Genomic DNA, 23145 nt, shown 5'->3' on the forward strand with positions numbered 1-23145 from the left:
AAGTACAGCAGGCAGTGAAGAAAGCTAATGGCATGCTGGCCTTCATAACAAGGGGAGTTGAGTATAAGAGCAAAGAGGTCCTCTGCAGCTGTACAGGGCCCTGGTAAGACCACACCTGGAGTATCGTGTACAGTTTTGATCTCCAAATTTGAGGAAGGACATTCTTGCTATTGAGGGAGTGCAGCGTAGGTTCACAAGGTTAATTCCCGGGATGGCGGGACTGTCATATGTTGAAAGCTTGGAGCGACTGGGCTTGTATACTTTGGAATTTAGAAGGCTGAGAGGGGATCTGGTTGAAACATATAAGATTATTAAGGGATTGGACACACTGGAGGCAGGAAGCATGTTCCCGCTGGTGGGTGAGTTCAGAACCATAGTCATAGTCATACTTTAGAGGCCACAGTTTAAGAATAAGGGGTAGGCCATTTAGAATGGAGTTGAGGAAAAACTTTTTCACCCAGAGAGTGGTGGATGTATGGAATACTCTGCCCCAGAAGGCTGTGGAGGCCAAGTCTCTGGATGCTTTCAAGAAAGAGATGGATAGAGCTCTTAAAGATAGTGGAATCAAAGGTTATGGGGATAAGGCAGGAACTAGATACTGATTGTGGATGATCAGCCATGATCACAGTGAATGGCGGTGCTGGCTCGAAGGGCCGAATGGCCTACTTCTGCACCTGTTGTCTATTGTCTATAAAGAAAGACAGACGTGCTCTGAATAGTTTGGCAAGCGCAACATAATATACACACAGCGATGATAACAAGAATGAGTGCAATCAACCAGTGGATGACACTTGCGCCCCCCCCCCCCCCCCGGGACCCAAATGGCCACCAGCTTCGCCATGAGATGTCGTGCTGGAGAAGCTGGTCCCTTGATTTATTAATTTTAGCCACCGAGTCCTGAATGTGAGCAGCCAAGTGGGTGACGTTACTGGACTTGTCAGGGATAAACGTGCAGCACCCCTTACCAGTCACTGCACAGGTACCACCATCAGCTGCGAGTAGGTAATCCAGGGCCTGTCAATTCTGCAGGGCGACCATCCTGACGGCCGCCAGCTCTGCCGCCGTTTGGGTGAGGGCATCTTTGGTACATTGCAGTGCCATTGCCGTGTCGTTGGCCAGCGTCTCTAGCACACTGGTCATTTGGATCACTTCACTTGACAATATGCTCCCCCAGATCATTCACGGGGTGGATGGAGGGCATCACGTATGCTGGAAAGCAACAACCGGACCAGCTTGCGGGGAGCCACGGGTAGGCGTGGTGGCTGCAAATCCAGTGGGTCCCATTCAAAATTCATGGAGCCCCCAGTTTAGTGGCACCATCAGCAGTGGTCACTGGAGCGCCCGGGGATACCAGTCTCGCTCACAGTCGCTGTGGCCAACTGAAAGGTTGGAACTGTGCTCATTTCAGAGCCTGCACCAACATTCCCTGGGTCTGCTCACTGGCTGAGGGTCGGGACTCGGGTGGAGGTCAAATTGTAGGGAGGGAAATACCAGTTCCTGAAGCACCCACCCCACCGGGGGTTGCCGGAAGAGATGTTATGTAGTGGTGGGAGGAGTGGTGGGGGACTGCCATTAGGCCCCCCCCCAAACAGATATACCAAAACCCGCAGGAGCAAACAGGTTGTGTAAACAGTTCATTTCAGAGTCATCCAGCGGGATCGGCATGAGTGGCAGGGCGTCATCAGCGTGTGCTGGGGTTCGCATGCAGATCCAGCAGTCCGATCTGTTGGTGCTGCTGATGAACTCGTAAGTGACCCTGAGGAAGGTGTTGACAGCTGTCCCGAAGCCGATCATCGCGGTGACCGGGAGGGATGACCGGAGTAACGCCATTGTCCTGTGGGGGGCGGGGGTGAGGAATAGACTCATTCTCGTCCGGTTAGGTGTCGGCTATGTAGACAAGACAAGTCAGTTCTACCCGGAATCACCACCCAACAGGTGTCACCTGGACCGCGCGCGACAACTTCTCCCTTCTGGGGGGTCCTTGTGGCTGTCGTATCCCTACCCTCCCCGAGTCCTCGGTCTCGGGGGGGTTCGGTGTTTTCTAAGTTGGAGGATGGGGAGTGTGCCAGATGGCGGGACAGAGGGGACCCCCTTCGGCTGGTGGGCTGTGTGTTTAACTGGTCAACGGCCTGCTGCTACACACTCAACCACCCCTGCAGTGTGCAGTGTGCGAGAGGGCGTTAGCATGCGTATTTTTTCTTTAAGCAGGCCGTTCATCCTCTCAATTAATCCCGATGCCTGTGGGTGATAGGGTATATGGAACAGCCACGAGATCCCCGCCTCAGCAGCCCAGCTCTGAACTTTGGTCCCCAGCAAAGTGTGAACCCTGATCGGATTGTACCTCTCACGAGACTCCATAGATAGAGGAGAAGTACTGTAATCCTTTGATGGTGCTATTCTGGTCGGCTCTGTCACAGGGCACCGCCACCAGGACACCAGAGTATGTGTCCACCATCGTCAGGGCGTACTGCTTTTTATTGTGGCGTGGGAGCGGTCCAATATAGTCAATCTGCCATACGCGACCTGCTCCTGTGCTGCAACGAATGTGACCCGGTAGCCCTGTTGGCCAGCCCCGTGGTTTCACCTGTTGGCAGGTGGGGCAGTTGGCAACAGAGGCCTTACATTGATCTAGTGTGAGGGCGGCCCCAAATTGCTCTGCCCAACGCCGTGTACTGTCGGCCCCTAGATGGCCACCTTTGCAGTGCGCCCACGCAGCTAATGCACTGAGGTCGGTTTCTGGTGGGGATGTGGTGGTGCGGCATATTTGGACTGCCTGGTCCTCAGCGGCGTTATGTATTGCTTCGTCAGTGTTTCTCTGGGTATGGGCACCACGTGATGAAGGGAAATTTTTCTGTGGGCAGCCTGGTCCCAAATGAACCGCCAGTGCTGCTGCCCCCAGAGGGAGCGTCCATGAATTTCCAAGCCCATCTCATGCCACCGGGCCATCCACACAGCCATACCGTGAGCCACTGCCCAAGAGTCGGTGTACACACCCTCCCCCCCAGGGAAAAGTCAATACGATACCCGCGACCCCTTGACTCTGTGCAGGCACAGCTCTATGCTATTAGGGACAATAATCAATGCTCCCAACCCTATTCAATGCATAGCTCACCAACAATTTCTCCAGCGCTGTTCCACAGTTCTCTGCCTGGAGTGAAGCAGGGTGGTCCCTCAGAGATGGCAAAGAGAGTCCAGCACATGTGGCACCCTTTTAGTGCAAGAGGGCTGGACGGTCCATCCCAGGTAATTCACAGGGGGGCCAATGGCTCAGTGCCAGCAGAGTTAAGCTGATTACAAAGGCCAATTGCCCAAGGCCATGTACAAGACTAATTAAAGGGGCCAATGCTTAGCTGTGTGTTGATAGGCGAGGAGGGGTCAAACCTTGATTGGCAGGTGGCGTGCCTTCCGACCAGGTAGTGGACAGTGCTGTCACGTGACAGTCACGACCCCTCCAGTACAAATGGTGACACAAGTACCTGCAACTGATGCTAGTTTGAAATTATTTAGCAAGTTTCCTGCCCCAATTAAGTGGCATAGTGTCAAATAATGAAGGGAATCTGGACTATTTTCATGATTAATTTTTGTTCTTTAACAGTTGACCTCAGTAAGTGGCTTCTCTGATTAAACGTTGGTCCAATTCATCGAAAACCACTGTATTTACATTTTCTTGCATCAGGCAATCTCCAAGCTAATTTATTTATTTAGAGATAGAGCGCAGATTACGCACCCCGGCCCTTCGCGCCTCATTGCCCAGCACACTCCAACAAACCCGATTCAACCTTAACCTCATTGCAGGACAAGTTACAATGTCCAATTAACCTACCCAGTATGTCTTTGGAGCATGGGAAGAAACTGGAACAACTGGAGAAGACCCACACATTCCATGGGGAGGGCCTACAGAGACTCTTTACAGAGTGCGCTCATTGATGTCATTTACGGAGCAGGGATAAACTAATGCGAGTACAAAGAATAATACTTACTACGAGTTCAACAGGAAACTGTTAAAACTAATCACAATCCTGACGAAGGGTCCCGGCCTGAAATGTCGACTGTACCTCTCCCTAGAGATGCTGCCTGACCTGCTGCGTTCACCAGCAACTTTGATGTGTGTTGCTTGAATTTCTAGCATCTGCAGATTTCCTCGTGTTTGCGTAACGATCCTCTACTTGTGGAGATGTAGCAATTCCGAATTGGGTTTATTATCACTGACATACGTCATGACATTTGTTTTGTGACAGCAGTATGGTGCAAGATAAAAATTACTATAAATTACAGAAAACATAAATATATTGATTTAACAGCATTAAAGTCCATTATGATGGATTTCACACAATGCTCTGAGACTTTGTTAAAACTTTTATGAACCTTTACCTCGATGTGTTTCCTCTGACTTTGACCATTCTAACCTCTCAGTCATAGACTCTAAATTTGTCTCTATTTTGAAGGATTTCAGTACAGTGTTGAATGAATAAATTATAATGAAGTATGATCTCCCAATGCACTATTTTAAAGAGACTAGAGGAGTTATCCTTCAAAGCTTGGCTGACTTCTTGAATTGAATTGACTTTATTTCTTACATTCTTCATATACATGAGGAGTAAAAATCTTTATGTTAAGTCTCCATCTAAATGTGCCATGTGCAATCATAGTAATTTATAATAAACAGAGCAGTCAATGTAATATAGAGTACACTCAAGTCAGCGTGAGTTCATCAGTCTGATGGCCTTATGGAAGAGGCTGTCCCGGAGCCTGTTGGTCCTGGTTTTTATGCTGCGGTACCGCTTCCCAGAAGGTAGCAGCCAGAATAGATTGTGGTTGGGATGACTTGGGTCCTCAATGATCGTACGACCCTTTTTACACACCTGTCCTTGGAATTATCCTGAATCATGGGAAGTTCACAACTACAGATGCACTGGGCTGTCCGCACCACTCTCTGCAGAGTCCTGCGATTAAGGGAGGTACAGTTCCCATACCAGGCAGTGATGCAGCCAGTCAGGATGCTCTCAATTGTGCCCCTGTAGAAAGTTCTTAGTATCTGGGGGGCCTATACCAAACTTACTCAACCGTCTGAGGTGAAAGAGGCGCTGTTGTGCTTTTTTCACCACACAGCTGGTGTGTACAGACGACATGAGATCCTCGGTGATGTGGATGCCAAGGATCTTGAAGCTGTTCACCCTCTCAACCCCAGATCCATTGATGTGAATAGGGGTAAGCTCCATTCCTCTTGTAATCCACAACCAGCTCCTTTGTTTTTGCAACTTTGAGGGAGAGGTTGTTTTCTTGACAACACTGTATCAGATTCAGAGAGATGACTTCTTCCTTTTAGGCCACCTTGTTATCGTTTGAGATAAGGCCAATCAATGTAGTGTTGTCGGCACATTTAATTATCAGTTTGGAGCTGTGGGTGGCGTTACAGTCATGGCGATACAGGGAGTAAAGTAGGGGACTCAGTACGCAGCCCTGAGGGGCTCCTGTATTGAGAGTCAGAGGGTTGGAGGTGAGGGAGCCCACTCTTACAAACTGCTGGCGATCTGACAACCTGCTGGTGATCTGACAGGAAGTCCAGGATCCAGCTGCTCAAGGCAGGATCAAGGCCGAGGTCTCTGAGCTGCTTGTTGAGCCTGGATGGAACTATGGTGTTGAATGCTGAACTGTAGTCCAAGATCAGTATTGTCAGATAAGCGTCCTTCTTTTCAGATGTGTAAGGACGGTATGTCGAGCAGTGTCTTTTGCATCATCTATTAATCGGTTGTGTCGGTAGGCGAATTGTATGTAATCCTTGACCAGTCTCAAAGCATTTGCTTATTATTGAGGTGAGTGCAACAGGACGCCAGTCGTTCAGGCATGTTACCTTGGTCTTTTTTGGTATAGGGACAATGGTGGATAATTTGAAGCAGGGAGAGGGAGAGATTAAAAATGTCAGTAAACACACCTGCCAGTTGTGCTGCACACATCCTAAGTACTCACCCTGGGATGCCATCCGGTCCCGCAGCCTTACGACTCTCCACTCGTTGGAAACACCTGTGTACCTCAGCTTCAGAGATGACCAGGTTGTAGCAGTGGCTTTCCTTGAAGGCTCAGAGTTAGTGACATCGAACCAAGCATAAAAGCAATTGAGCTCATCTGGGAGAGAGGCTGCGACATTGGCAGCACCACAATGTTTGGCTTTGACGCCTGCGATGACGTGCAGCCCTCACCACAAGTCGTGTGCTATTTGTTGAGAACCTTGACTAAATCTTCTCCTTGTATTGTTGTTTCGCAGCTTTGATATCTTTGCGCAGATCTTTATTGCTTTTCGTGAGCTATAGCTGATCTCCAGCAATATAAGCTTGATGTCACGCAGTAAGTGTTGCTCTCACGGAACTATTGATCCAGGGTTTCTGGTTTGGGAAGGCCCTGACTGACTTCTGGGGGACAACATCGTCGATGCACTTCCGGATGAAGCTTGTGACTCCATCAGTGAACTTGGAGATATTCTCATCATGGAAGACATTGCAGGTGACATCATCGAAGCAGCCCTGCAACATGGATGCCGATTGGTCAGACCAACGGTGGACGGTTTTAACTATGGCTGTCTGTTGTTTCAGCTTCTGCTTGTATGTCGGCAGAAGCAGGATCAAAGAGTGATCTGATTTTCCAAAAGCTGGGCGAAGGAGAGTTTTGTCAGCGTTGCGGAAGGGAGTGTAGCAGTGGTCAAGTGTGTTATCTCCGTGAGTGCTCACCTGGATGTGCTGACAAAAGTTTGGAGAGACTTTCATCAGCGAGACTTGATTAAAGTCACCGACGATGATGAAGGCAGCCTCTGGGTGTGCAGTCTCCAGCGTGTTAATGGTCTCATGCAGATCCTTGAGAGCCAGGTCAGTATCAGCCGGCGGCAGAATGTACACCGTTGTGATGATAACAGCCACAAACTCCCTAGGCAGCCAGTAGTGTCTGCACAGCAGCACCAGGTATTCCAGGTCTGGGGAACAAAAGGATTTGAGTGCATGCACATTCTGGGGGTTGCACCAAGCATTGTTGACCCTGAAGCATACCCCTCCTCCTTTACTCTTCCCCGTGAGGTTTTTCAATCTGTCTGCCTGGAACAGAGAGAACCCGGAGGGCTCGATGGCATGATCCGGTATCTCCTCTCAGCCAGGTCTCCACGAAGCACAAAACGTTTATGATAATGACTACATTTTGTGTAAAAGTATGCTTTGCATGGAATGTGAGATACAATCTAATTGCATGTATTTCCTTTACATTCTGTTGTAGATAAAACTTGGAATCCTATAAGTGCTTTTATTAAACAGCTTTTTTTTGTTTATTTATAAATGTTCTTTTGTTGTACTGGGTCTAACTTGCACAGCAATGAAGGAACCATATTGTTTTAAAAATCTAGTGCAATCTTTGATTTTTGTCGTGTAACTTTGCGCAATGTTCTGTATTTATGTTATTAATATACATTATACTAATACATAATATACAATATTGGCTCTATATTGAACTCTGTTCATATGTTATTAGTCTTTTTCCTGTGTAAAGGGGTCTGAGGGGTAACTTTTTCGCACACGGAAATACTCACATTTATGGAACAAGCTGCCAGAGGAATTGGTTGAGACAGGTATAATAACAGCATTTAAGAAAACACACACAAAATGCTGGAGCAATTCAGCAGGTCAGGCAGGCATCGTCTATGGAAATGAATAAACAGTTGACATTTGCCTAGATGCTGCCTAACCTGCTGAGTTGCTCCAGCATTTTTTGTGTGTGTGTTGCTTTGGATATACAGCATCTGCAGAATATCTTGTGTATATTTTTTAAAAAAGTATATTAAAAAAATTATAGAAGTCTATGGGCCAAATGCAGACAAATGTTACTACCTTAGGTGGGTATCAAATGGCCAGTTTCTGTGCTGTACAACCTTAAGAGTGTATGACATCAGTGTCCACTTTCAAACACATTCAGTGACTGCCTTTATCTGCACTCTATTTTTGTAATTAGTAAATTTTAAATACAGTTCAATTTTTATCTTTGAGAAACTGTCTTAAAAGTCCATGTTCACTTCACCCGTGGTACATCCCCATTTGCTGTGCCCAACTGAGAATTCTGAGATTTGCAAGTGTGATTGTCCTTTAGAAATTCATGTTGTTTCCCTTATCCAAATGAACAGTTTGACCTTTAGAACCTGGAGTATAATCTCTGTGGTCTCTGTAATTGATTCAATAATTTCAGTGCAAATATGTGATTTTTGCTTTCCCAACCTTAATCAATTATTTAACATATTGGCCTTGGCACCATTTTGCTTGTGTATGCTTATCTAGGTGCTGATCAGAAGAGTATTTGGAAGAGTCATGCTTAACAAGGTCCTGATTGTTAGTGCATGTTTAGTTCAATTCCTTGGCACAAGACATGTATCACAGAAGCATTGAATTTCAGCACTAACTTAAAAATTGGTGCACTATTACAAATTCTCTTGCGGCCTTCTCTGTTTCCCAAACATCCATTCTCCCCCTATTATCCCGCCGCCTTAATACTGACAGAGCTCCTCTTGTCCTTGCATACCACCCATAAGCCTCTGCATCTAGCACATCATTCTCCACAGCTTCCATCATCTCCAAAGGGATCCAACTACCAAACAAAGCTTTACCTCCTCCACCTTTGCTGTCTGTAGGGATCGCTTCCTCCATGATTCCCTTGCTTGTTGTTTGTTTATCAGTGGCCACTTTCAAACACATTGAGCAACTGCATTTGTCTGTACTCTATTTTTGTGATTGTAGGGAATTTTTAATCCAGTTCGATCTTTATCTGTTAGAGAGTTTCTTAAAAGTTTATATTCACTTCTCCCATTGTACTTCTCCATTTCCCCATGAGACGTAGGAACAGAATTATGCCATTTGGCCCATCAGGTCAGCCATTCGATCACGGCTGAATTATTAATCTCTCAACTCCATTCTCTTGCCTTTTCCTAATAACCTTTCGATACTCTTACCTCTTCTTTTAAAAATACACAAGTGACTGGGCCTCCACAGCTGTCTGTGGCAATGAATTTCACAGATTCACACCCTCTGGCTAAAGAAGTTCTTCTCATCTTTGTTCGAAAGCGACTGTACCCTCTGGTCCTAGATTCTCCCACTATTGGAAATATCCTCTGCACATACACACTATCTAGACCTTTCACTATCATCGCCGCTCAATTTTCTAAACTCCAGCGAGCACAGGCCCAGAGCCATCAAATGCTCCTCATACATTAACCTTTTCATTCCCGCTAACATTTATATCCTTTCTTGGACATGGGGCACAAAACTGCTAACAATACTCAATGTGGTCTGTTCTATGTGTTATAAAATCTCATCATTACATCCTTGCCTATATATTCTGGTCCTCTTGAAATGAATATATATTCTTTTCCTCTTGAAAACTTTGTATTTGCCTTCCATAGTACTGACTCAACCTGCAAGTTAACCTTTGGGGAATCCTACACAAGTGCTTCCCAAGTCCATTGGCACTTCTGATTTCTGAATTCTCTCCCAGTTTTGAAAATAATCTGCATCTTTATTCCTCCTGTGAAAATGCATGACCATATATTTCCCTCTGCTGTATTCCATCTGTCATGTCTTTGCCCATTCTCCTAATCTGTCCAAGTCTATCTGCAGACTCCCTGGATCCTGAACACCACCTTCCCCTCCACCTATCTTTGTATCATCTGCAAACTTGGCTACAATGCCATGAAATTTGTCATCAAGATCACTAGCATATGTAACTCTTGGTTCGGCTAGTGGCTTATTCTAGGGGAAGACCGCCCTCAGCCTGGCCAAGCTTAAGAAATCTTTTTTGAGTGGATGCTGCGCGGTGTCCCCTGTACAAATCAGTACCACAAAGTACAAACAGTACACAATATGCGATTAAATGATTGAGCTTTATAATTCTTAATTTGGCTGTATGATTAGTCATCGTCAGGTCGCATCTGGAATTTCCATTTGGCAGATGATTTCCCTCCACACAGCTCTGACATATTGGGAAATCATGTTCGTGGCAGGTTACAGCAGCGGTTTGCCTTCTGCTGGGTGAGTTTAAAGAGATCACCATCTCTTATGATTAGTAAAGCAACAAAAAAAAAGAAAAGGGCCCATTCTCATGAAACAGTCTTAACACGCAATGTTGGAGCTCACAGTTCAGTCCACTGGTTTCCTGTCGACCTCCGAGCATAGCCGACTCTCAGACCCTCGCTCCAAGTCCACTCTGTCCGGAGTTCTACCAACTCTCTCCAATCGCGTCTTCTCTCCTCACCTTTCCCAGCAAAAGACCGCAAAATCCCTGCTTAGAGACCCACAAGGAAAGAGCAACATCTGTCTCACTCTGTCACATTCCAAAGCCCTGTTATCTCTATTCATAACCCATACATTGCTGCTACAGAGAAACCATTACATTGGCAATGAAACCTTACGGTGCGTTACACATATAATGTGAAAAGTAGCAGACCCAATACTGACCCTTCAGGAACATCAGTAGCCACCAGCAGCCAACCAGAAAAGGCCCCCTTATTCCTACTCTTTGCCTTTTGCCAGTCAGTCAATCTTCTGTTCATGCTCGTGTTTTTCCTGTAATATCATGGGCTGTTCTCTTGTTTAGCAGCCTCATGTATGGTACCTTGTCAAAGGCCTTCTGGAAATCCAAGTTAATAGCATCCACTGACTCCTTTGTCAATCCTGCTTGTTATTTCCTCAAAGAATCCCAACAGATTTGCCAGCTAGATTTCCTTAAGGAAACCATGTGTTCTTGTGGTCTAATATTTAGCTTTGTTACAAAGCGAGCTTCTTCATATTTCCTCATTTTGCTAAGATTTGACCTACTTACATTTCTATGCCATTTTAGACTGAAGGAAATACTTCAGTGGTTCAATGGTTCCATTTAATATCAGAAAACGTATACAGTATACAACCTGAAATTGCTCTCTGAGGAACAGAAGAAAAACCCCAAAGAATGAATGACAAGAAAACATTAGAACTCCAAAGCTACCCTCCCCCCTCCCATGCACAAGCAGCCCCACCTGCCTCAGCAAAGGCATCAACCCTCACCACAAATGCAGTAGAAGACCTGGCCCATTGAAAACCTATTTGTCCAAATTGTTCAGGTATCATGTGCAATAGAACATGGTAGAAAATGCATCAAAGACTTTTCCTCCAGTAAGCTATAGATTGCAGTAGGAAGAACATGATGGTGGTAATGAGGACAGGGGCACTTCACCTGAAAGTATCAGGGTCATCTACCGTAGCTGGTACTGCCTTCTTCATGTCAGTGAGACCTGATGGAGATTGTGGAACCACTTTGTGGCGTGGTTTCACTATGGTTGCCACAGAAGACAGGATCTCCTGGAGGCTCTCCATTTCAATTTGACTTCCCATTCTGACATATCTGTTCATGGTCTCCTCTACTGCCACAATGAGGCCCACCTTCAGCTGAGGAGCAACACCTCAAATTCTGCCATGATAGCCTCCAAGGTGAAAGCATAAACATTGATTTCCCTAACCTCTGGTAATATTGCCCCCCCCCCCCGTTCTCTTACCTTTTCGCCCTTTTGTTCTCCTCACCTGTTTCCCACCTCCTCTTTCTTTCATGGTTGACTGTCCTCTCCTGTTAGATTCCTCCTCCTTCAGTTCTTTACTTCTGCCTAATCTCCTTCTTTCTTCATTCCCCCTCCCCCAATCACTCATCCTCTTTCTCACCTATCATCTGCCAGCTTGTACATCTCCCTCTTCCCGTGTTCTTACTCTGCTTTCTTCCTCGTTTCATTCCAGTTTGGATGAAGGCCTTTGGCCTGAAACATTGATTTTTTTTTTTGTTTCCCTCCATAGATACTGCCTGATTTGCTAAATTCCTCTATCATTTTGCTCAAGACTTCCAGCATCTTCAGGATCCCCAGTGTGTAAGAATGAGATCTCGTCAATCCATGGATCTTGTGTAAAAACTATGGCTGTTCCTTTAACTCAGCCTGTGATCCACAGACCCCTCGGTAAATGGTAGGGGTCCATGGAATAAAACGGTTGGGAACCCCTGCTTTAACTGTAGCCTCAATGCACCACTTCTCTTGGTGCTATGTTTCTTGAAATATTACATACAGAAAGGTGAAAAAGTGGCTGCAATTCAGAAATTGTAACATTGCAGTATAAAGCAATATGATGGTGGTATGTACAATAATTCATTGAGAGGTCAACTTGATGGATTTGTTGTGGTTGCCATTACGTTGCTTCATTCAGATAGTAAGTATATTTTGAATATTTACTTATCAAGCACAATCCATTGGTTGTTAATTGTTATATAACAACATCAAGATTTGAGTTGTTGGACCCAATGTAACTGAATCTTGCCATAATGTAATAGATTAAGCTGTTGCAGGCTGGCTACTCACCTTCTCTGAATGCATTATTAAGGCCCTCCCCAAATTGAGATCAAGACCAGCTGTCACTAGGATCTGCTTGTCACACATCACTTTTGTGTTCCATTCTCAGCTTTGACTGTTCTGGACACAGGCTGAAAATAGTCTTGACATAGAATAGACTACCTTCCTGCTTTGAGGTCTCAGCTGTCATTTCTGCAATGAGATTCCCTTGTGGACCCACTTCCTTTTTTCTGTTACCGTGAGCACGAGAATATCATAATGCTCCAAAGCACACAAGTCCCAGTGCTGTGTGTTTACCTTTACAATTTGCAGACATCAGATAATTGCACTCTTTCCATGAGTCAGCCTCTCCAACATTGTAGTTATCCATTGTCTTGAGCTTCCAATCATCGTGCTTGTTGGCTACATTAAGCCTCCACCTGACTGTTTATTGGACAGCTGAAGGATGATGAGGGACTTTGAGTACAGCAATCATGAAGTATATTTTTATGGTACCTCTCCACAAGCAGACCAACTTAAATTCCCTCTCAAGTCCTTAATAATTATATCTGCACTTGTAGCGCTACTGTGACACTAATTTCCTTCGGGATCAATAAAGTATCTATCTATCTAAATCTCAGTTTTCTTATCTATAATCTTCTGAATCTTTACATACTTTACATGTATCTACAAGTATTACATAAAACTGCATAGAATGTACAGATCAGAAATAGCACTTGCTGCTGTCAAACTCTTCCCATTCTGCCATATCCTCTACTCATCCATGCATGTAAGTTCTTTTTAATACATCTTCATTTTTGATCTCAACCACTAGTTTTGAAGACAATTTCCACATTCTCATCAACCTGCTTGTAAACAGGTTTCTTCAAAATTTACTACAGTGTTGTTAATCATCTTATGGCAAGACTACCTTAGTCTCTAGTTGTCCTATATTATTAAATCACACCCCAGTCAGAGAAATGAGACTCAGCTGTTCATCCTTTTTAATAGTTAGGTAACCTTGCCATTTTCTTATGTGACTTGGCCTTAAACAAATGCAGCCATTCAATGCACTTAACCATCCTAAAGATCCCAGGTTCTAGATCCCACACTGTATTACCACTGCTGGGTTTTCAAGCCCATTCTACTTTTATAGCTCATAGGTACAGTTTTATTTTCCTGTACCCTTTTAACACCACTAAACTTAAATAAAAGCTTCATCTAAATCTTAATGTCAAGAGAACAGTCTTTCTCAAAAGTTGTTGCACATGTGGAGATTGTGTTATATCTCAACTTTCAACCAAAGCATCTGTGTATTTATTGATTAATATTTATTGTGTATGAATTAGAAGGTTGATCATCAGAGTCTTCATTTAAATTGAAAAACTGACTTTAAATCCTCTGTGGAGGCATGATACTACAGATGTTGGAATCTGGAGCAACAAACAAGATGACAAAGCAAATGACAAGGTGAAGGGTCTTAACCCAAAATGTCAGCTGTCTATTTCTCTCCATTGCCTGACCCACCGAGTTTCTCCAACATTTTGTTTGCTACTTGAAGCCCTTGTGTTACTTGGGGAAATTTATATAGGCAGGAACTTAATAGTTGTCACAAGCTGCCCATGCAGGATGTATAGAATGTATTAGAACTATCTTAGGGGTAAGAATCATACTTCAAAAGGGCGAATGGTTGGGTTTCATCTTGATGCTATCAATGTGCCTAGACTTCAGTGTGCTTCAGATGTGGTCCAGTTTGAGGTTTTGAAATGTGAGCACACTTTTCTGGGATGTCCAGATTTCTAGCACACTGAAAGATGATGAACTGCAGCATTAGTACCTGCCCTAATAAAGTACTTGGTGTTTGCATTTGATTATGATTTATAATTGCAGTGATAGAAGCAGTATTTTCATCAGGTCATAGGTGAATGTCATGAGAGGGGTTGGCTTATTTGCCAGTCAAAAGCCACTTGTGCCGTGTTGGTTGTTGATTGGCCCATTTAAAGGGCGTAACCGCTCTTTCCCTTTGGTTGGCTTGTATGCCATGGTACCTGTTTCAGGTTGTGAGTGCTTGAGGATGGTACAAGGATAACGTGTGAGAGGCTCAGTCTCTTTCCTTTGTCTCCAGGGCCCACTTCAGGCTGAAGTTGCAACCAGCACTGAAGGACCATGGGGAAGGAGTGTGGAAAACATAGATGCCTCCTCCCCACCTCTACTCTCATTTGTGTGGTTAAGTGCCTGTTTGTAGTATGCTTCATTTTGCAGTTTTATAACTTGGGGATATTTAATGGAATACCTGTTATTTAAAAGGGGTGCTGAATGGTTAGTATTGTAGTTCAATGTAGTTTAAGTAGTTTAGACAAGCACTTAGCTAGATGCCCAGTTTAGTGTTTCACTGTTCAGTTATAAATAAATAGTTAATGTTTTTTTCACTCATTACATCCTCAAATGTCTCCACATTACAGATACAACCACCCACCCCGTTCAATCACTCCATCTTGCCCGAATCCTGCTCAATTCAGAATGTATTTCCTTCTACAGTTTTTTCCTGGCCTAAAACGCTAGTTGATTGATCACAGAACTGTAAAACTGTATTTCTAATATAACTGTTGTCAATATTCCTATTTGAAGAGTCACTTTAGTAATAGTTCTCATACAAAAACATTCTCAAACCTTCATCAGCACCTACCTTAATTTCCCCTGAAATTACTTTTGCTAGTGCTTTTGGATTTTTGTATTGACATGCCCTCATAACCCTTGCAAATAGTACTAAAGCTGTTTACATTATTGTTCTGTTGGATTTCAAGCAGTTTTTTAAAGTCCCAGTGGCATTGCTGATAAATAGAAATATAGAAACATAGAAAACCTACAGCACAAAGCCCTTCGGCCCACAAAGCTGTGCTGAACACATCCTTACCTAGAACTACCTAGGCTTACCCATGGCACTCTTATTTTTTTGAAGCAAGTGGCAAAAGGTTGTTAATAGACATCACATGAAATGGCATGTTACTTCTTTTTGTTTTCTATTGTTCTTGGAGAATTTCAGAAATGGTGAGCAGTACCACAAAACTTTTTACAATATTTAGAACTGTGCATGTGTTCTTTGAACAATATTCTACATTTTGGTTTGCTTTTAGTTTTTGAGTACACGTTACTAGATACTGTAACGTGTACGGTAAATGAATTAATACTTTTGCAGTTATCAATGCAATTACAAACCATATCCACTAGCTGGCACTGAGTATTCCATGAATCAGAATCAGGAGCACATTTACTATTACCAGCAACACGAAATTTGTCACATGGCGTGAGCAGAATTATCTGCAGCTTAATGTGAAAAAGACGAAGGAGCTGGTGGTAGACCTGAGGAGAGCTAAGGTACCGGTGACCCCTGTTTCCATCCAGGGGGTCAGTGTGGACATGGTGGAGGATTACAAATACCTGGGGATACGAATTGACAATAAACTGGACTGGTTAAAGAACACTGAGGCTGTCTACAAGAAGGGTCAGAGCCGTCTCTATTTCCTGAGGAGACTGAGGTCCTTTAACATCTGCCGGACGATGCTGAGGATGTTCTACGAGTCTGTGGTGGCCAGTGCTATCATGTTTGCTGTTGTGTGCTGGGGCAGCAGGCTGAGGGTGGCAGACACCAACAGAATCAGCAAACTCATTCGTAAGGCCAGTAATGTTGTGGGGATGGAACTGGATTCTCTGACGGTGGTGTCTGAAAAGAGGATGCTGTCTAAGTTGCATGCCATCTTGGTCAATGTCTCCCATCCACTACATAATGTACTAGGTGGGCACAGGAGTACATTCAGCCAGAGACTCATTCCACCGAGATGCAACACTGAGCATCATAGGAAGTCATTCCTGCCTGTGGCCATCAAACTTTACAACTTCTCCCTTGGAGGGTCAGACATCCTGAGCCAATAGGCTGGTCCTGGACTTACTTCATAATTTACTGGCATAATTTACATATTACTATTTAACGATTTATGGTTCTATTACTATTTATTATTTATGGAGCAACTGTAATGAAAACCAATTTCCCCCCGGGATTAATAAAGTATGACTATGAAATGCTGGTGAATGCAGCAGGCCAGGCGGTATCTATTGGAAGAGGTACATTCGACGTTTCGGGTCGAGACCCTTCGTCAGGACTAACTGAAAGAAGAGATAGTAAGAGATTTGAAAGTGGGAGGGGAGGGAGAGATCTGAAATGATAGGAGAAGACAGGAGGGGGAGGGATGGAGCCAAGAGCTGGAAAGTTGATTGGCAAAAGGGGTACAAGGCTGGAGAAGGAAGAGGATCATGGGACGGAAGGACTAGGGAGAAGGAAAGGGGGAGGGGAGCATCAGAGGAAGATGTAGTGAGAGGGACAGAGGGAGAAAAGAGAGAGAGAAAGAAAAGGGAAAAATGCTGCTTTCCACCAGCATTTTGTGTGTGTGTTGCTTGAATTTCCAGCAACTGCAGATTTCCTTGTGTTTGCATTACTATTACCAGCATACGTTGTGAAATTTGTTAAAATAGTGGCAGCAATACAATGCAACACATGATAATATAGTAAAAAATAAATGTGAGTCAATTGCAGTAAGTATATATGTATATTAAATAGTTCAATTAAAAATAGTGCAAAAACAGAAATAATTTTTTTAAAAATGTGAGGTAGTGTTCATGGGTTCAATGCCCATTTACGAATCAGGTGGCAGAAGGGAAGAAGCTGTTCCTGAATTGCTGAGTATGTGCCTTTAGGCTTCTGTACCTCCTTCCTGATGGTAACAATGTGAAGAGGACATGCTCTGCGTGATGGGGGTCCTTAATAATAGACGCTGCCTTTCTGAGGCATCACTCTTTGAAGTTGTCTTGGATACTACAATGGCTAGTATCCAAGATGGAGCTGACTAATTTTACAACTTTCTGTCGTTTCTTTTGATCCTATGTAGTACCCACTCCCACCATACAGCGATACAGCCTGTCAGAATGCTCCCCACCATACATCTCCAAGTTTTTGAGTGTCTTAGGTGACAAACGAAATCTTCTCAAACTCCTAATGAAGTTTAGCCACAGTCTTGCTTTCTTTATAGCTGCATCGATATGTTGGGACCAGGTTAGATCCTCAGAGATCTTGAAACCCAGGAACTTGAAATTGCTCACTCTCTCCATTTCTGATCCCTCTGAGGATTGGCTCACTTTCCCTTGTCTTACGTTTCTTGAAGTCCACAATCAGCTCTTTCATCTTACTGACATTGAGTGCAAGGCTGTTGCTGTGACACCACTCAACTAGCTGGTATATTTTAATTCAGTATGCTTTCTCGTCTCTATCTGAGATTGTACCAAGAATGAACCAAAGACCAATGATCAAAGACAGGTATTGATGGAATTCATCACCACCCCCAGTGTACTGGTGCAGCTTTAGGCGATTTGAGGAAAGACCTCAAACAGGGCACAAAGTTCATGGTCAACGAGGGAGCAATGGTCCTTCTTATCCCTTGTACTTCAATGAAATGGATTACCTGCAATAGGCACTTAAACATTGGAGAATTACCTTCATTGGTGTTTTCATAAAATCCTCCAATTTCAAAAAAAAAGCACTAACATCAAGATCCTCACTAAATTATTGAATTTTATGCAGTGAGCTTCGAAGGGTGGGCAGATAAAATTATTTCAGGATATTCTCAAAACCAGTGGAGGTGGACAGAAAGGGGGAATTGTCACTGACTTGTTGGAATTCTTGTTTCATGATAACTCAGAATGGAGGAGTATCTTGCTTTTCATTGGTGGCATACAGAAAGCTCAATGAAAATTAGGAAAGGGAACACAACTCTCCAAACTATCCACCTGTCTACCCTGATAAATACATCTGCCATGCATTTGGTAGAGGACCTACACTAATATCATCAGCCATATCAAAGTCGACAGAAATGGAGCAAATAGTCTCGAGTATGGAATGACTGTTGATGATGAATAAGGAGAAAGAAGACAACAATATCCTCTATTCACTAATTGGTGAAAAGTACCTGTATTATCTTACTAATCAATCCATGCTTCCAGGTGAAGCTACATGATTGTAATATTTGATGTTCAAAGTGAGGGGAATAGCAAACCAAAGAATAATGGTATTCCTCCTGGATATAATTTTATGAAGTGGTGAAGACCACAAAGGTGTGATCAAGGGAGGTGTAGGAGCACTTACAGTTCTGCTTTGAATTGGTCAACTGGTCCATATTCAGAGACTCTTCAGACCTCAATGTATATTCCACATTTGTCACTGATTTCATCAAGACCTGTAGATGAGTGTGTACCTTTGAGAATACACTAGAAATACCCAAACCAGAAGCTGTTAATGAACAAGGGAATTTGCAGTCTGCTGAGGGCTAGATCTGTGGTGTTCAAGACTGGTGATCCAGAACTCTACAAGAAGTGCAGGCATAAGCTATGAAGAGTAAAAAAGCAATAGCAAGTGAAGCTAGAAATACAATCAGAGATGTATGCCATTACTTCCTTTAAGGCAGGGGTTCCCAACCTTTTCTATGCCATGGGCTCCTACTATTTACCGAGAGTTCATGGACGTCAGGTTGGGAACCCCTGCTGTAAGGCAAAACCTAACATAAATGACTGTGATGCTTCACTCCCTGATGAGCTCAATACTTTTTATGCAAGCTTGAACAGGAGAATAAAATTATCCATATGCAAATCATTGCAGCATCTGGAGACCCTGTGATTTATAAAGGGAAGAGCATTTTCATAATGTATGCCACCGATAGTAAGCCTGATTTTGATTCTGATGTCTTCCCTGTATAACTATTTATCCAAAGTTTGGGTTTAAGCTAAAATTTTGTATTTAGTATTTGCCATAAATGAAAATACTGTTAATTAAAAGCAATTTGTGTAGCTTAACCATTGTGATCATTTGTAGCTTTACTAGATGTACCTACCACCTGAAATAAAAAAAGGAAATGCTGGAAGTACTCAGGTGGTCAAATAGCATTTATGGAGAAGGTAGCAGAGTTAATGTAGGGAAATAATGACATTTCTTCAGAACACATACATGCTTGATCAGTCAGAGGAATTTAGGAGAGAATCTGGTCTTTATTGAATTAAGAATCTTTGTACCTACTGTACATTCTGAATCATTTAGGCATTTGTTGCCAGTTGGGAGTTTGCTAAAGAGCCATGAATAAATACCATACAGTGATCCTGTTTTGTTTTAAGTATTGGCTTAGCAGAAACCTTGTCTGCCAACAATAACATGAGATAGTATGATAAGTACTTGTAACTCTGTTCTTGAAAAGCATAGAATAGTTCCCAAATTGGGATGGGGCAGGAGTACTGAAGATTTTGTGGAATATATGAGACTTCAGCAATAAAAAGGACATTGAATGAGAATGTTCACAAAAAAAAAATAATAAATACTTCTGGCTTAATAGTTGCAATGACTTAGGCTTGCAAACATCCTCAGAAGTACCTGGATCACTACCAACTCTTCAAAGTGAATGGCCTGTGACAACATCAGTGGTTTCTAAGCATTTATTATTTTTTATTTACTTAGAGATACAGCACGGTAACTGGTCCTTTTGGCCCAACAAGTCTGCACCACTCAATTACACTCATGTGACCAATTAACTACTAACCCATGCATCTTTGGAATGTGGGAGGAAACCCACACATCATGGGGGGATCGTACAAACTCCTAGATGGTGGTGGAATTGAACCTGAGTCGTTGCTACTGTGGTAGTGTTAAGCTAACTGCTACGCTATCGTGCTCCCCAATCGTTCGTTTAAACATGAGCAAGTATATCTATTATTAAAAAGTCTAGGAACTAGTGGTATTAGACACTGTCTTAAAATATTTCAGCTGACAGAGTTTAAGTTTCCATTCTCTTCTCACTTAATAATTTTGGCTATCCCACAAACTCAGGCTGAAACTTGATATTTTGAAACCAGTAAGCTAAAACATGACTGTGGGATCTGGAGCTACTTCTTGTGACTTTGCAAGAATTGATTATTCAGAGAATGGAGGATCTGGAACTCAATTCTCTATTGAAAAATATGCCAGTGTTGTACAGACTGATTCAGTTTATGTAGCAAGGGAGAGTAATAAAATCAATCGCAAGGAAGTGCAATTTGTGATGACACTGAAAGAAAAATCTCTGAGCTTTCATGTGTTGATGGTCCTTCATTGTTCTTAATTTAAATATTGATTGTAATCCAGTCTGCATGTCTGATGTCACCAAGGCATCATTGCTTATTAGCAGGATTAATTCTTGAAACATGTGATCCCACTGCCGAATCTGTGACTTCTGCTGTCACGCAGGCACTTGCTGTGTTACTGGTTCTGTTTCAAGTTCCTTACTATATGGTCTTGGACCATATATCAACGTCTGTTCATTGTTGCTCTGTGCAAGTCCCAGAAGTCTCTGCCCAGTTATCTTGGAGTATCTCTTCACTGAAAGGTCTGCAGTGGTTTAAGAAGACAGCTAACCTCCAGCATTCAACACCATAATTCCTTCCAGGTTCGACAAGAAGCTCAGAGACCTCGGCCTTCACCCTGCCTTGTTTAGCTGGATCCTGGACTTCCTGTCAAATCGCCGGCAGGTATTAAGAGTGGGTTCCCTCAATTATGCCCCTCTGACCCTCAACAATGTTCCTCTGACCCTCAACACAGGTGCTCCTCAGGACTGTGTCCTAAGCCCCCGTGCTCGCTCTCTGTATATCCATAACTGTGTCAGCACCCATAGCTCCAATCTGCTAATTAAATTTGCTGACGACATTACACTGGTCTAATCTCAATTAATAATCTGGCAGCCTACAGGGAAGAAGTCATCACCCTGACACAGTGGTGTCAAGAAAACAGCCTCTCCCTACTATCATCTGGAAAATGATACCACAGGATAAAAGCCAGGACCAACAGGTTCCGGGACAGCTTCTTCCACTAGGCCGATTAATTAATTCATGCTAACATGACTGTATTTCTATGTTATATTGTTGTACATACTATTTATTATAAATTACTATAATTGCACACTGCGCATTTAAATGAAGATGTAACAGAAAGATTTTTACTCATGTATATGCAGGATGCAAGTAATAACTTCAATTCAATTCTTCAGAAAAATTAGGAATAGTCAGTAACAGATGGATGATAGAAGATACTCACATTCTGTAAATTAATGTGTTTTATTTGTGCACAACCATACCAAAATATTTGAATCTTCAATCAGCATGATTGAAATTTCACACACTTTTTTTTGTTTATCAATTGGCTGTGAACTCACTTTCTGTAGGAATACCCCCAGATTTAATCAAGTCTGAGAATATCCCTACATAAAGTATGTTCTGTAGATTGGTAGCGATCATGTGCAGGGTTACTGTTCTTTGTATGTTTGGTTGTTTATACAAGTTCCCACATTTTCAGAAGAAGAAAATTATTTGAATAAGATTTTATTTAATTTGTATGTTTTTTAATATTATGCCCTAATCAATCAGTTATTTTATTGCAGGTTTTCTTGTCCCATTCCAATTTTACCATTGAGGAAGACGCAGCTCATCTCTATGGAATTTAGGCAAGATTGGTCACCGTAGAAATTTGGGTAAGTTATCAAACATGGTAGTCTTCCTGTAAGTATGAAAGTTTAATGGATGTACAAGAGTTCAGATATTCATGTTCTTAAAAAAATTTATTTCTGGGAATTTGTTGAAGAGGAAGCATTGATGCATTTCGCAACATGTGCACGTCTTCGTTTGACAAAAATAAGAGATCAATTCAGTATCTTGATAACTGCTGAAATATCAATTTCTGCAGTGTTGAGTGACTGGACACTTGAATATAAGTAAAACTGAAAGAATTTGCACAACTGACAATTGCTATCCTTATAGTCATATTGCTAACTTAAATTTTGTAGCTTTGTGATTAAAATGCTTCTGGTATAATTTACACTATATAGGTGGGTAGAATTAATTCATGTAAGATGTAAAAGATGGTTTTCCAAAATAGTAGTTTGTGGAACCAACTATGTAACAGGCAATTTTAGATCTGGTGTTGTGCAATGAAAATTATAAACATCCTTAACCTTAGGGAAGAGTGATCATAAGCTGATCATAATACTGATTCAGAGTGCTTTAAGAAAGTGGCTGAAGGATCTTGTATATAGATTTACAAAAAACTACAGGTATAAAACTAGGGTAGAGTTGGAAATTATGTTGAGGCTTGACAGTAGACAAGCAATGACTAATTTTTAAAGAAAACTAAAAGAGTTAATACACATAGATATCTATTTAAGGTACTAATCCCATTAGGAAAAGAGATCCAACTATGGCTAGCAATAAAGATGAAGATTATATTTGATCAAAGGAAAATGTCTGTAATACTTAAAAATTGTTTAATCCTGAGGAGTAAATAATTATAGACTTAAAAGGAGGATCAATAAATTGATAAGGAAATGGAAAGCAGAACACAAGAGTATTCTGACAAGGAGTATGAAAACAAAATGCAGTACCTTCTGTAGTTGTCAAAAAGGAAAACAATAACACATTTGTATGGATTCTTAATGGATAGTGTCTGAGAAAATTAGATTATAGGAATTAGGGGAAATGTTCAAGAGATCAAAATTACTTAAGATTCAAAGAGTTATACAGTACCAAAAAAGGGCATCTGACCCAGTTTATCCCTATGAACCAAGATATTTAAGCTAATCCCATTTGTCTACATTTGGCCCATGAGATTTATGAAAGGGGTAATAACATTTGTAGTGTTCTTGTGCAGTGTGTTGAAACTCTGACTAAACACCAAG

The 23145-nt window shown here is 42.5% G+C and overlaps 1 protein-coding gene across 2 annotated transcripts in view; it reads left to right on the forward strand.

The window, feature by feature from the left end:
- Nucleotides 1-23145, forward strand: part of fryl (furry homolog, like) — a 376544-nt gene that overhangs the window by 18023 nt on the left and 335376 nt on the right. For both annotated transcript variants that reach the window (XM_063043177.1, XM_063043178.1), the window contains exon 2: nucleotides 21856-21945. The gene's annotated coding sequence lies outside the window, so the exon portion shown is untranslated. The remainder of the gene's footprint in view (nucleotides 1-21855; nucleotides 21946-23145) is intronic.

The sequence above is a fragment of the Mobula hypostoma genome, chromosome 3 (assembly GCF_963921235.1).
Source record: "Mobula hypostoma chromosome 3, sMobHyp1.1, whole genome shotgun sequence".
NCBI classification, from domain to species: Eukaryota; Metazoa; Chordata; class Chondrichthyes; order Myliobatiformes; family Myliobatidae; genus Mobula; species Mobula hypostoma.